General features: G+C 41.1%; 1 protein-coding gene across 1 annotated transcript in view; it reads left to right on the forward strand.

The window, feature by feature from the left end:
- pcdh15b (protocadherin-related 15b) overlaps positions 1-14,787 on the forward strand; it is a 1,616,824-nt gene that overhangs the window by 420,296 nt on the left and 1,181,741 nt on the right. Inside the window, exon 4 of the mRNA XM_078565941.1 lies at positions 11,907-11,966. The gene's annotated coding sequence lies outside the window, so the exon portion shown is untranslated. The remainder of the gene's footprint in view (positions 1-11,906; positions 11,967-14,787) is intronic.

The following is a 14,787-nucleotide window of genomic DNA, read 5'->3' on the forward strand; positions in this document are numbered from 1 at the left end:
AACTGGCATTGTCTCGATGGGCTGAATGACTTCCTTCTGTGCCATAATGACTATGGCCGGAATTTTCCAGTGCACCCCATGGCATGTTTCCCTACGCCGGGGCTGGCGAGTCATTGAAATCTCCATTCACATCGGTGGGACTGGAAGACCCTGCCGGCATGAGGGGCTGGAAAATTCTGAGCAATGAATTTATCACCTTTTTGAATAAATCTGTAGCTTTATGAAATACACCAATTCCTTCCTAAACCATTCAAAGTTAGCATTGTTAAAATCTGAAATCTTGCTTTATGTCCTTTCTCTTCTTCAAGCCCAACAATGGATTGAATTATGGTCACCAATTACCAAGATCCTGCCCATTAGACCTTCACCAATTTCTCATTCATTCTTGTAGATAAATAAAGTAACACTAGCAATTTGAAATCCTTTCCCTAGTTTTCATAACCAGTAGCACTGAGGGCAATCATGAGATGACCACCTTTTAGATATTGCTCTTTAATCTACCACCCAACTCCTGACAATCCTTGTGCAAGGCATCTACTCTACTCTTTCCCATTTCCTTCTTTTCCCACTTGAACAATAAGTTATGATTATTTTCCCTCTCTTCCCACCAGTTTGTCTACCCACTTCATTTTGCCCAGTACCCTGGCACCTGGGAGGCAACACATCATTAGGAGCTACTAGTCTAGGCTATATTTTCCTTTAATTATAATGTCACCTACAGCTATCATGTGCCTCTTCTTCTGAGTTCCTGCAGTTTTTCTTCATGGGTAACAATTTATTTCACGGTAGCATGGTGTTTATTGTGATTGCCCTCCTATTTCAACTCATTCATGTAAGAGACATCAGCACTCATATCTGTTAGGCAACTTCTGAGTCACAGAGAATCCCTGTACTTGCTGTTACTATTTCCTCTTCCCTTCATGATCGATGGTCCCATTGACCACCTTTTGCTTCATACTATCCTTCTATTAGAGGCTGACCATATTCCACAATGGACTTTTAAAAAAAAACCTATCTATGTATATTGCAGAGTTTCTGCAGCTATTGTCCATTTCCATTGACGTTTGAGTTTCATGGCTTATACCTGGGATCCAGAAAGGGTAATTCTATCCCTATTCACCCATCTATTTGAAAGAAACAGATGGAAAGGTAGGGTGTAAGGGCAAAGGAGTGAGGAAACTGGCCAAAGGTAAAGAAGCCTCTGAAGTCAATGGAAAAGTAAATTGTGTGGTGTAAAAAACAAGTTGCCAATTAAATATCAGCCATTTTGTTAATCTACTGTTGAAAACCAATTTTGTCCCCTTTATCTCAACATGTCAGTATTTTTATAATGGCAAACAGCTAACTCGATATCAATGGGTTGCATTTTTTGGGTGGAATGTAATGCACCCCACCGGCAAGTTTGGACACAGGGGGCATCTAATCAGATGGGAGAGTGAGATGTGGGGATCTTGCCACCTTCTCATCTCCACCCAATTAATTTGAGGGTAGGAAAGTTCATGGATGGCATTCACACCCAGATGCAAATTGAGGCCCTTAAGTGGGTAATTAGTGCTTACTTAAGGGCCTCATCCAGCCACTTCTCGTGATCAATCAGTGGTGGGCAGAAAAGACACTATGTGGGAAGCCCAAAAACAAACCCTACAGTCCAAAGGCAATCAATGCCTGATTGAGGTACCCTGCATCGGAAAGGGGGTACCTGCTGAGAGCCACATCCCTGCCATTTCTTCTGAAACCCCCCTACTCCCCAGCCAGTGACTCCCATTCTGCCTCATTCACTTGTGGACTGGGCCCCTCAGTGAACTAGGCCACTGGTGGGCATATTACTGATAGCTGTAATGAAGAGCTGCCGGCCTCTGATTGGCTGGCAGCTCACATTGGGGGTTATGCGGGGATTCTGCCCCCAGGGTCCTAAATCCCAGGGAAGACCTTCCGCAGGCCAGTTAAGTGCCTGATAGACAATTAATTATTATATTATGTTATATTATATAGACAATTATGGCAGGCCTTCCCCAACGGAGATGATGAGGTGCTATTGCTGGCTCTCCAGCTAGCAGGTGAGACCGCTGTCACCTGCATTAAATTCCACCCTTGATGTGAACTGCCTCACTTCACCTGCCATTTTGCTTTGTCATTTGATTTTTGTTCCACGCACCAAGTAAGTTTTTATTTAAATGAATCATTGCTGCCACTTTTAATTAAGTATTTCCTCTCTTGCCAACAGAAAGCTTAGTTGCTTCCACATTTATTGGCTGTTAATAGGCCCAGTCAAGTCCATAATTATCCATTGGTTCTTGGCCTACAATTATTTAATTAATTTTGATGCTATATTTCATTCAGAGTCACAGTGGTATTTATTTCATTCTGTAGCTCTGATGGCTACTTGGGCCAGTTCCATAACAATTAATTTGCTTCAAAGCCACAATAATATTCATTTAACCCCTGGTACCAATATTAATTATCTAATCCCTGGTTCCAATATTATTTATTTAATTCCATGTTTTTAATTATTTATTTCCTGTTTCCAAGTGTTAATTGTTTAATTTATGTGTTCCAATATTGTTTATTTTATCTGTTGTCTCCTATATTATTTGCTCAGTTAATTCACTCTAATACCAATTAACTTGTCCATTGAGCAAAGTATCATTTACTTAGTTATCACCTCCAGGGATGATTCCTGGGAAAACCATTCAGCTCCAATATCATATTGTTCATTGGAAGCTAAGAGGTGCGAGGCATATTATTGTAGGGCCTCCCACAGGATTACTGGTGGTTGCACTTTCACCACTTCAGTTTCCAGTTTTTTTTCTGTTGGGAAACAGTTTAAGAGGTGACGGTATCCATTTGTGTTTGCAGAGAAATATTTCAGAGAAATACATTGTGGCAGAAAATTTTTAAAGAAATTCTATTGGAATGTAGCATTTGTAAAATTCAAATTTACTGAAATCTAAAACACAACTTGAAAAGCAAATGATTCAGTACATTTTGAAGATAACAAAGGCAGGAAAACCTGACAGGTTTTTGCCATATTCTGTAACCATAGCCCTTTAATTAGCACCAACCTTGCATTCAACCATCAATCACAGAGTGAGATGTGGAAACATAAACTGTTGATGCCAATTATAAGATTTAATGTTCAGCAGTGCACAGTAACATGACAGATGTGTTCTGCTTACATACATCATTCCTTACGGATCTGAGTGGAGAAATACTTAAGATTGGTTTAAATATGTCAAATAACTGACAAGTATGCTGATATACCATTCAGGTAGAAACTGCTAAAATGCAGGCCAGCTGAAATGTGTTCACAAATTGCTGATTCAGAGTTAATTAAACTTTGGAGTGCAATTAATGTAAAGTGTAAACAAAGTCAATTTAAACAAGAAAAATCCCTTCCTTGAACGTGATACTGACATTTAAATTCTGCCTGCCTCGGCTCTGTTGTAGCATGCTTGACTCTGAATCAGAATATCATAGGTTCAGGCTCCACTCCAAGGATTTGAGCGCACAATCTCAGCTGACACTTCAGTGTAGTACTGAGGCAATGCTGTTTTTTCCCAGATGAGACTTTTCAAAGAAGAGCAGGAGAATGGTCATGGTTAACATTTATCCCTCAACCAACACCACCAAAACAGATAATTTGGTCATTTAACTCATTGCAGTTTGTGTGACCTTACTCTGTGCAAATTAGCTATGAAGCACTTTGGAACGTTCCAAGTCACAAAAGTTGCTATAGACATAAATAAAGAACTTGTATTTATGTAGCATCATTCATGAGCTCATGTTGCCCCAAAGCACTTCACAGTGAAGTGGTATGCTTTGAAATGAAATTGGTGCAGTAATATATGGAAATGACTTGCACACAGCAAGGTCCCAGCAATGAGATGAATTACCAATTAAGCAGATTTAGTGATGCTGTTTGAAGGAAAATATTGGCCACTGCCCAAGGAGAAATTCCCTGTTCTTCTTTAAAAAGTGCCATTAAGTTTTTTTACATCTGCCTGAAAGGGTAGACAAGACCTTGCTTTAAGGTCTCATTTTAAAGTCTGCACTCTCTCAGTAGTACAGGAGTGTCATTCAACATTACATGCTCAAATCCTGGAATAGGATTAAACCCACAATCTTTCGACTCAAAGGCAAGAGTGCTACAATTGAGCTAAGCCTAACATTGTGCAAGATGCTTTTGTTACCTCCTCCACTGAAGGTGGGTGAAGGTAATGTTTTCATTTCCATTAGTCTGTTTGTCTGTAAATAATAGATCTCAAAAACTAATGGACAGATTTCAACAAATCTTAATGCATAGATAGGGTATGGCCTAAGGAAGAAATAGTTAGCTTCTGGTGAAGATACAGATCCTGCAATTTTAGAAACAATTTATTAACATTAAGCAATAGGACAAATTGACAATTTTTAAAAGAATTACGTTGATTTAAAATGTTGCCAATTGTGTCAGCTGGTGGAATTTGTCACAGCTGACAAAATGTGAGCAGAGCTTTCATAGCAGGTTGCTGGATATGGATTGGCCAAAAGCCTCCTTAGTGAGATACAAGCTCTTAATAAAAATATTTCTTTTTTCAGTTTTGTAGTTATAAAGTATCAACCAATCAGGGAAAAGCTTCAAGGAAGTGCTGCATAATTGTAAAAACATTGAATTACCACAATGAGGTGGAGGTATGCTCTCTACGGAGTGCCATTTCACTTTTGAATGGTAGGGCATGCTTTGGGTTTATTGATGTCCTGAGGTGCTTTGAGGAAGAAGGTATGAACATTTCCCTTCCCCTAGTTATTTGAATAGGCTGGAAAGCTCCAAATGTAGGGCTAACCTGACTAGGTTGCATCCCTGAAAATTGGTCAGGAACTTTGATGAGAAAATAGACACATAGCTACATAGAAACTAGGAGCAGGAGTAGGCCATTCGGCCCTTCAAGCCTGCTCCACCATTCAATATGATCATGGCTGATCCTCTGTCTCAACGCCATATTCCTTCTTTCTCTCCATACTCCTTGATGTCCCTAATATCCAAAATTTAGCAATTTCTTTCTTGAATGTATTCAGTGACCTGGCCTCCAGTCTTCTGTGGTAGAGAATTCCACAGGTTGACCACCCTCTGAATGAATAAATTTTTCCTCATCTCAGTCCTAAATGGCCTGCCCCGTATCCTGAGACTGTGGCCCCTGGTTTTAGACTCCCCCAGCCAGGGGAAACATCTTCCCTGCATCCAGTCTGTCTAGCCCTGTTAGAATTTTATATGTTTCAATCAGCTCTCCTCTCATTCTTCTAAATTCTAGTGTATACAGGCCCAGTCAAACCAATCTCTCCTCATACAACAGTCCTGCCTTCCCCAGTATCAGCCTAATGAATCTTTGCTGCACTCCCTCTTTGGCACGTATATCCTTTCTTTGGCAGGGAGGCCAAAACTGCACGTAATACTCCAGGTGTGGTCTCACCAAGGCCTTGTATAACTGCTGTATGACATCCCTACTTCTGACCGCAAATCCTCTTGCAATGAAGGCCAACATACCATTTGCCTTCCTAGTTGATTGCTGCACCTGCCTATTTACTTTCATTGACTGGTGTACAAGGATACCCAGATCCCTTTGTCCATCCACATTTCCCAATATATCACCATTTAATAATACTCTGGCTTTCTGTTTTTCACACTGAAGCATATAACTTCACGTTTATCCACCTTATACTGCATCTGCCATGTGTTTACCCACACACACAACTTGTCTAAATTGCCCTGAAGCTTCCTTGTAACCTCCTCACAACCTACAACCCGTCCAGTTTTGTGTCATCAGCAAACTTGGAAATATTGCATTTGGTTCCCTCATCCAAGTTATTTATATCTATCATGAATAACTGGGGCCCAAGCACTGACCCCGGTGGTACACCACTAGTCACCGCCTGCGATTCGGAAAAAGACCCATTTACCCCCACTCTCTGTTTCCGGTCTGACAACTAATTCTCAATCCGTGCCAGTATATTACCTCCATGTGCTTTAATTTTTCCCACTAGCCTCTTATGTGGGACCTTATCAAAAGCCTTCTTGAAATCCAAATACACCACATCCACTGGTTCTCCCTTATCTATTCTACTAGTTACATCCTCAAAAAACTCCAGTAGATTAGTTAGGCATGATTTCCCTTTCATGCTGACTTTGTCTAATCCCTATAATGCTTTCCAAGTGTTCTGTTACCACGTCTTTTATAATAGACTCTAGCATTTTCCCCACCACTGATGTTAGGCTAACTGGCCTGTAATTCTCTTTTTTTTCTCCCTCCTTTTTTAAATAGCGAGGTTATGTTTTCCACCCTCCAATCTGTAGGAACTGCTCCAGAGTCTATAGAATTTTGGAAGATGACCGCCAATGCATTCAATATTTCCAGGGCCACTTCCTTTAGTACTCTGGGATGTAGATGATCAGACCCTGGGGATTTTTCAGTCTTTAACCCCATTAATTTCTCTCGCACCATTTTTAACTAATACTGATTTTCTTCAATTTCTCCCTCTCACTAGATGCTTGGTTCCATAACATTTCTGAGAAATTATTTGTGTCCTGTTTTGTGAAGACAGAACCAAAATATGTGTTCAACTCTGCTGTCATTTCTTTGTTCCCCATTATAATTTCCCCCATTTCTGACTGTAAGGGACCTATGTTTGTCATTGCAGGGTCCGGAAGAGGTAATAATGCCAGGTTTCCATAGGCACCCTGCACTGGGGTGTTCAGCAAGCATACCCTAAGGGAAATAAACAAAGGTCCAGAAATGCCTGTTTCCATATCATTAAACTGCTCATGCTGGGCCTGCAATGACAAAGATTTTGCTGCAGGCAGTATGTTTGCTGGCCAATTCTTTGATGCATTTATCTGTCCCTGTTAGGAAAAAGCCATATAGCAGGTGTCTCAGCATCAATTTGGGTAAAGCAGCATACTTCCGTTTGGGTCAGCAGAATTGCCAGGCAATAACTTGATTTTCCAATTATTTATTCATCAGTGATGATCATAACAAGTGGAAGCAGCTGTCATTAGTGCATTGCATCTTTCTGAAAGGTAAAGGTGAAATGTCATTCCTACGCATGGGTAGTATAGGCTCACAATCAGCACAGGGGAGCGAGGAACTGTGGAGCAGAGGTCAAATGCTGGAAAGAATTGAAAACATGCTGCCCTGGGAGCTATGGGGATGGAGGAGGGTCACAATCCTCTGCAGTGCGAGCATCACTAAACCTTTCAAAGTTATTTAAATGATGGCCTCTCTAACCTGCATATCCCAATGGGCTGCTCCAGAAATATAAAGTTAATACATTCTCCTCTATTAAAACAGGAGCATTTGGCAAGCACAGAACCTCCAGAATTCTTTTGTGTGCCTCTTCAATCAAAATTTCCCTCTTGATAATGATTTTTTTGTGTTTTTCCTTTTTGGTTTTCATTTGTGATATTTATTTTGCAGGATTTTTTTTTTAACATTTCAATTTTTCCCAGTGCTACCACCCATTAGTTAGAGGTCTTTCACTGTGATGAGAAACAGTTCCAGTTTGTTGGGTAAGTATTCCTTCTTGGAATACATCTTGTCTTCTGGATGCTGAAGAATATGGACGATTTCCAGAAGATGCCTAGTTATTCCTTAAGCAAGTGCCACAGACTTGCCTTTGGTCAGGCAGGTGGTCCAGAGCCCCTGCCACATCCCCTATTGCAGGAGAGTTGGTGAGGGAGGCTTTTCCTCAGGTTGGGAATGAGCTCTTAAAGGGGTGTCTGGGTGTCCTAGTGGAAAAGTTGCCTCTATATGTTAGAAACTGACGGAGCACAAATACAAGGGTGGGCACATGCACAGCCTGCATGTCAATCTGGCAATAACTGTGGCTGTACATCACCAGCCACGTTGTTTTAAAATAACCTAAAATTTTAGGGCCATGGAAGATCTGAATGTGGCAAGATTTTAAATTCTGCATTGCACTTTGAAGTTGAGCCCTCCTAAGGTATGGGTGAGCATAAGGTACAAGGATGAGCTGTAAGGTTGTGCGAATTGCTTTATATGGGGGAGAAGTACATGCGGAAGAGGTAAAACTTTGTGGCAAGTTTGGGCTGCTCACAAAATGCATGGTACTGTTGCATACTGTTTCCTTTTCAAATTCCTTTAAAATCTTCTATCTTATTCATTTTTGTCATGGTCCCATGGGGAATGTGTTCAATCTTGAACCTAGTCACCCGTGAGTCTCTGGTGTCTCCAAATGTCGCTACTCTGAAATGCCTTGCACTTGCTTCATCCTACTGCATCATTATCTAGTCATTTGCCAAACCAGGGTTTAGTTGCTGTACCAATCCGTCCCTTGGCCACAGAGTTGCTTCATTTATTCCTGATACTTATCTAAATCCACAAGTGGAAAAATATCAGAAATTTGATGTTTAAGTTTGAAAAGTTTTGAAGTAAATATTTTTCTTCATTTGAGGACACATAATCTCTTTAATTTTGATCTACTAGCTATGGAATTCTGCTGGTCACATTGGGCTTGCTTTCGTCAAGAGGGAAAGGTTTCAGTCAGTACCTTGCTTCTCTGGTGTGTTATACTAGGAGGAGATGGTGGCCTGGTGGTGGTGACACTGGGCTAGTAAGTTAGCAGTCCAAACTAATGCTCTGGGGCACATATTCAAACCCTGCCATGATATAGAATTTGAATTTAATTAATGTAATAATTATGGAATTGAAAAATGAAATTGCCATTGATTGTTGTACAAACCCCTCTCTAAAGTCCTTCAGGGAAGGAAATCTGCTGTCCTTACCTGGCCTATGTTGGACTCCAGATTCATAGCAATGTGGTTGACTCTTAACTGCCTTCCTAAATGGCCTAACAAGCTGAACAGTTACAGCAATTAGACAACAACGCCTTGCCAGCATCACCCACACCCCATGAAAGAATTTTTAAAAATCTTCAATTGCCCTGGGAGTGCCATTCCAGCCTTATGGACCTTTACATTTTCACAAGTCTGAATGTTCTGTACAATATTTTGACCCATCTATCTAATTTAAGGATATATATACAAAACATTCAGGTTTTAGAATCGTTGCCAGGTCTGCAACTCACTCCCTTGAGAGCACGAGATAATAGAATTCCTGCTTATAAATACCATTGATTACACAGCACAACAAAAAGGCATAACTGTATATAAATAAATATACTTAGAACACATGACATATACCTAGAAAAATAGAAAGGGCCAAAACTATGTGAACTTAATCACCTATAATCGTTGTCATTAGCTGTCCCTTGATTTGAGGAAGACATCTACTCAGGGCTGTGAGTTTCTGCCATGGGCCTTCATGTAACTGAACAGCTTGAATCATGACCCACAGATCTTTGGGCAGGATGTCCCATGAGGTAGTGGGATCTGGAGTGCAGGATTTGCTTCATCTTCTTTCCTTCTCTGCTGCCTCTCTGCCTCATCATTAAGGCAAAGGGACTCAAAGAGTGATGCAGTTTGATGGGCAAGGTTTTACAATTATGAGCAAACTCCTCCCAGTCCTTAAGGTTAATGCCACCACACTTCAAGGAGAGCTTCAGAGTGAGCTTTGAAGCGTTTTCTTTGTTGTCCCCTGGAATATTGGCCATTTAAGAGTTGAGAGAACAGGACCTGGCAGAGGAGACTGTTTTTGTCCATCCGGACACGATGTCCAGTCCGTCAAAATAGGTTTTGCAGGAGTTTTGCCTGCATACTTGTGGGCTGGTTTCAAGAAGGACTCCCTTTGGATCTGGAGGATGCCGTGGAGACAAACCGCCTGACAGTGGCTATTCACCTCATCAAAGATACTGCCACCAGAGGGCAGATAATTAAATACTGCCGAGATGGAAAATACTTCACCTCACCTGTGTCCATGCCAAAACTAAACTGAACACCATAGATAAACATGACCTACAGTTTGCGGATGACTGCAGTGTCATTATCCACTCTGCACCAGATTTGAAAGCCATTCTTGATCTCTTCAATTCTGCTTCGAAGAAACTCAGCTTGCCCTTGAATGTGGCAAAAACAAAATTCATATATCAGCCCACACCTGGTCAGCCAAATATTCCACTTCATACATATATGTTTAAGGAGAGATTCTGGAATACGTTGTGCACTTCCCATACCTTGGCAGCCACCTCTCTCAAAAGGTCACCATTGATGAGGAAGTCCAACACCAGATCAGCTGCACGACCTCAAACAATGGCAATGAGCGTTCAACAACAAAGACCCCTGCAAGCCAACAGAAGTGCTAGCAGACAGAGCAGTTGTCCTCACTGAACTCATGTATTGCAGTGTGACCTGGACTGTGCATCGGCAACACGTAGGGAAGAATTTTCCTGTCGGCGAGTGGGGTCAGGACCCACTTGCTGATGCATAAAATGACACGTGGTGACGTCGGGCGGGCGTCCTGACGTCACTGCGCGTCATTGGCCAGAAATTTCGCCCCATCGGTGGGTTGTGCAGGGGCGGGCGCGAACCCGATCGGCGCCAATGATCGGGGACACGCCGCTATTTTACGTTAGCGGGCCAATTAAGGCCCGCCCAGCGTGACGCTCGCCCGGAAGTGCTGAGCGCTCCCTGTGCAGGTGGGGGGGGGAATTCCCTGGGAGGTTCCCTGTGTTCCTTCATGCATACACGCGAAAGAACACAGAGATCTCCCTGAGGCAATTTGTTTCAGTGCTAAAGTTTTAAAGAAAGGTTTTTAACACTTTTAAAACATGTCCCCTCATGTGACACTATCACATGTCAAATAATAAATGTGTAAATTTTTTTGATTTTAAAACACTTCATGGTACCTCATCCCACCCATGGATGAGGTTTCATGAAAAACGCGAAGGCCGCCTGGGCTCTTCGCCTGCCTGCCAACCTTAAGGTTGGACGGGAAGCTCATTAAATTGAATTAATTAGGTTTTAAATGGCCTTAATAGGTTTTTGACAGTTCGGCAGGTGCGCAGCTGAGTCGGCCGCATGCCCGCTGAACTGAAAATCTAAGTGACGCACGGTGATGTCGGGGCGCCTGGCCAACATTACTGCGCATCACTTTACGCATCGGCAAGCGGGCCCTGCTCCCGCTCGCCGACGGGAAAATTCTTCTCGTTTAGATTTTCCGTTCGGCGGGCACATAGCCGATTCGGCTGTGCGCCCGCCAAACCGTCAAAGGCCTATTAAGGCCATTTAAAACCTAATTATTTCAACTTAATGAGCTGCCTGTTCAACCTTAAGGTTGGTGGGCAGGCAAAGAGCTGCCTTCGCATTTATCATGAAACCTCATCCACGGGTGGGATGAGGTTTCATAAAATGTTTTAAGATCTAATAAAAATTTATACATTTATTCTTTGACATATGTGATAGTGTCACATGAGGGGACATGTTTTAAAAGTGTTAAAAATCTTTCTTTAAAACTTTAGCACTGAAACAAATTGCCTCAGGGAGATCTCTGCTCTCTTTTGTGCGCATGTGTGAAAGAGCGCAGGGAACCTCTCAGGGATTCTGCCCCTCAACCGCACAGGGACCGCTCAGCGCTTCCGGGCAAGCGTCACGCTGGGCGGGCCTTAATTGGCCCGCTCATGTAAAATGGTGGCGCTTCCCTGATCAGGTTTGCGCCCGTCCCCGCCATCGCCCATAAAAAGGAATAACTCGAAGTCTAAGTATTTCTTTTCATTAAGCTTTACTCAACCAATTCATAACATCCGTAACAGACATTGTAATAGAAACCAAAAGTTTTAGCATTTAAGTATGCTGGATATGAAACGATTTATGGGCAGGTATCATGTGTGTGAAAATGCAATGTAAACTCATTGCAACCGAGAAAAATGACAGTAAAGATGCAGGCTGGGAGTAGATGACTTTGGATCATCACCTTTTTTTGAAAGAAATTGTAAACACATTTTTTGTGCTTGTTTTGCAGTTTTGAATAATGCAATTGTGCGAATACTAAGTGGCAATGCCGAACAGAAATACAATTAAGGTAAGTTATCCGAAATGAAATTTATATGTATATTTAGCAAAAGTGTTTCAGCACATAAGGTGAGTTATGAAGCTTCAAATGAAAAGTATTGTGCTGCAATAAAATATTGTTTTCTTGACATTGAAGTGCAAAACATATCTTTAATTTTATTGAATTCATGTTACGAACATATTTATAAATTCAGCGAATGTAATCATGTTATGTCAAACCGCTATCTTTGTCTTCATTTACTGTAACATCTCAGCTGAGGATGGCGAGGAATTTTGTCATTCAACAAATGTACTGATGATAAACAGAAGAGATAATGTGTAGCCATTTGCTGCCTTCCATGCATATGATGTAGCATATATTATGTTGCTTATTGTTATGCACAAAACATACAGAATGGTTATTTGATAATTATAGAGAAAAAAAACATTGGGACTTGCCACCCATACAATTCTGCAGAACAGCAATTAACAAAGCAAATAAAATGCTCAATATGGTCAAAAGAGTAGAGTACAGATGAGCACAGATCGCATTTCATACCAAGATGTGTGGTCAGTCCAAATCTGACCTGTGGTGTATCTGTTATTCTCATCTAGGCACCAGCTCATAAGACCATAAGATGTAGGAGCAGAAGTAGGCCATTCAGCCCATCAAGTCTGCTCTGCCAGTCAATGAAATCAAGGCTAATCTGATAATCCTCAACTCCACTTTCCTGCCTTTTCCCATAACCCTTGATTCCCTTACTGATTAAAAATCTCTCTATCTCAGCCTTAAATATACTTAATAACCCGGCCTCTACAGCCCTCTGCGGTAAAGAATTTCACAGATTGACTAGCCCTGAGAAAAGAAATTCCTCCTCATCTCTATTTTAAACGGGCGCCCCCTCAGTCTGAGATTATGCCCTCTGGTCCTAGACTCTCCCACAAGGGGAACCAACCTCTCAGCATCTACCCTGTCAAGCCCCCTAAGAATCTTATATGTTTCAATAAGGTTGCCTCTCATTCTTCTAAACTCCAATGAGTAAGGCCCACCCTACTCAACTTCTCCTCATAAAAAAAAATCCCTCCATGCCCAGGATCAACCTAGTGAACCTTCTCTGGACTGCCATCAATGCCAGTATATCTTTCCTTAGATAAGGTGACCAAAATTGATCACAGTATTCTCGGTGTGGTCTAACTAGTGCCTTGTATAGTTTTAGCAAGACTTCCCTATTTTTATACTGCATTCCCTTTGAAATAAAGACCAACATTTCAAATCCCTCTGTGCCACAGCCTTCTGCAGTCTTTCTCCATTTAAATAATATTCAGCTCCTCTAATCTTTCTGCCAAAGTGCATAACTTCACATTTTCCCACATTATATTCCGTCTGCCAAGTTTTTGTCCACTCACTTAACCTGTCTTTATCCCTCTTTGTGTCATCCTCACCAATTGCCTTCCCAACTATTTTTGTCATCCACAAACTTGGCGATAGTACATTCATTTCTCTCACCTAAGTCATTAATATATATTGTAAATAATTGTGACCCCAGCATTGATCCCTGTGGCAGTCCACTAATTACAGGTTGCCATCCTGAAAATGCAGCCCTTATCCCAATTTTCTGTCTTCTATTAGTTAGCCAATCTTCTAACCATGCTAATATACTACCCCTAACACCATGGGCTCTTATCTTATTACGTAGCCTTATGTGCGGTACCTTATCGAACGCCTTTTGGAAATCCAAATATGTTACATCTGCTGTTTCCCCTTTATTTATCCTGCTTGTTACCTCCTCAAAGAATTCTAATAAAATTGTTAGGCATAATTTCCCCTTCATGAAGCCAAGTTGACTCTGCTTGACTAGATTATGTATTTCTAAATGCTCTGCTATTACATCCTTTATAATAGACTCTAACATTTTCCCAATGACAGCTGTTAAGCTAACTGGTCTATAGTTACCTGTTTTTTTGTCTTCCTTCCTTTTTGAATAAGGATGTTACATCGGCCATTCTCCAATCCTCTGGGACTTTTCCAGAATCTAAGGATTCTTGGAAGATTACTACTAGTGCATCCACCTCTGTAGTTACTTGCTTTAATATCCTAGGATGCAACCCATCAATTCCAGGGGACCTATCGGCCTTTAGCCCCATTAGTTTCCCTAGTACTTTTTCTCCAGTGATAGTTATTGTATTTACTTCCTCCCTTCCTTTTGTCCCTTGATTATTTAGTATTTTTGGAATTCTATTAGTACCTTCTACCATGAAGACCGAAGCAAAGTATTTATTCAACTCCTCCGCCATTTCCTAGTTCCCCATTATTATTTCCCCAGCCTCATTCTCCAAGGGGCCTATATTCACTTTGGCCTCTCTCTTCCTTTTTATATATTTAAATAAGCTCTTACTGTCAGTTTTTATATTACTTGCTAGCTTACCCCCACAGTTTATTTTCTCCCTCTTAATAATAATTTAGTAATTCCCCTTAATCTCTGAAAGGTACAAGTCATTCCATGAAATGCATCCTATTTGCTGTCCTAATAATCTCTGCATGCCAGTGAAGAATATCCTACAGCCACCATGCAATACCATAGACCCTGTCAATCAGCCTAATGTGTAAATTGAAGGGAAGTATGTATTTATTTTCTTTTTCTTCTTCATCAGTAATCTGATTTTTGCAAACCAATAAAGCTTATTCAGGGTGTAAAACAGTAATTTCTAATTTTCATTGTTATTATACCATCTATTAACTGCTGTTGAATCAATACACAATAACATTGAATTCATTGCAATTCTTTCACAGAGTATTTTGTGTGATCTTCTTTTGCGTGGAAAAGGTGCTGAAATAGATTGCAAACATCAAA

This window comes from Cetorhinus maximus, chromosome 20 (genome assembly GCF_964194155.1).
Source record: "Cetorhinus maximus chromosome 20, sCetMax3.hap1.1, whole genome shotgun sequence".
Classification (NCBI taxonomy): domain Eukaryota; kingdom Metazoa; phylum Chordata; class Chondrichthyes; order Lamniformes; family Cetorhinidae; genus Cetorhinus; species Cetorhinus maximus.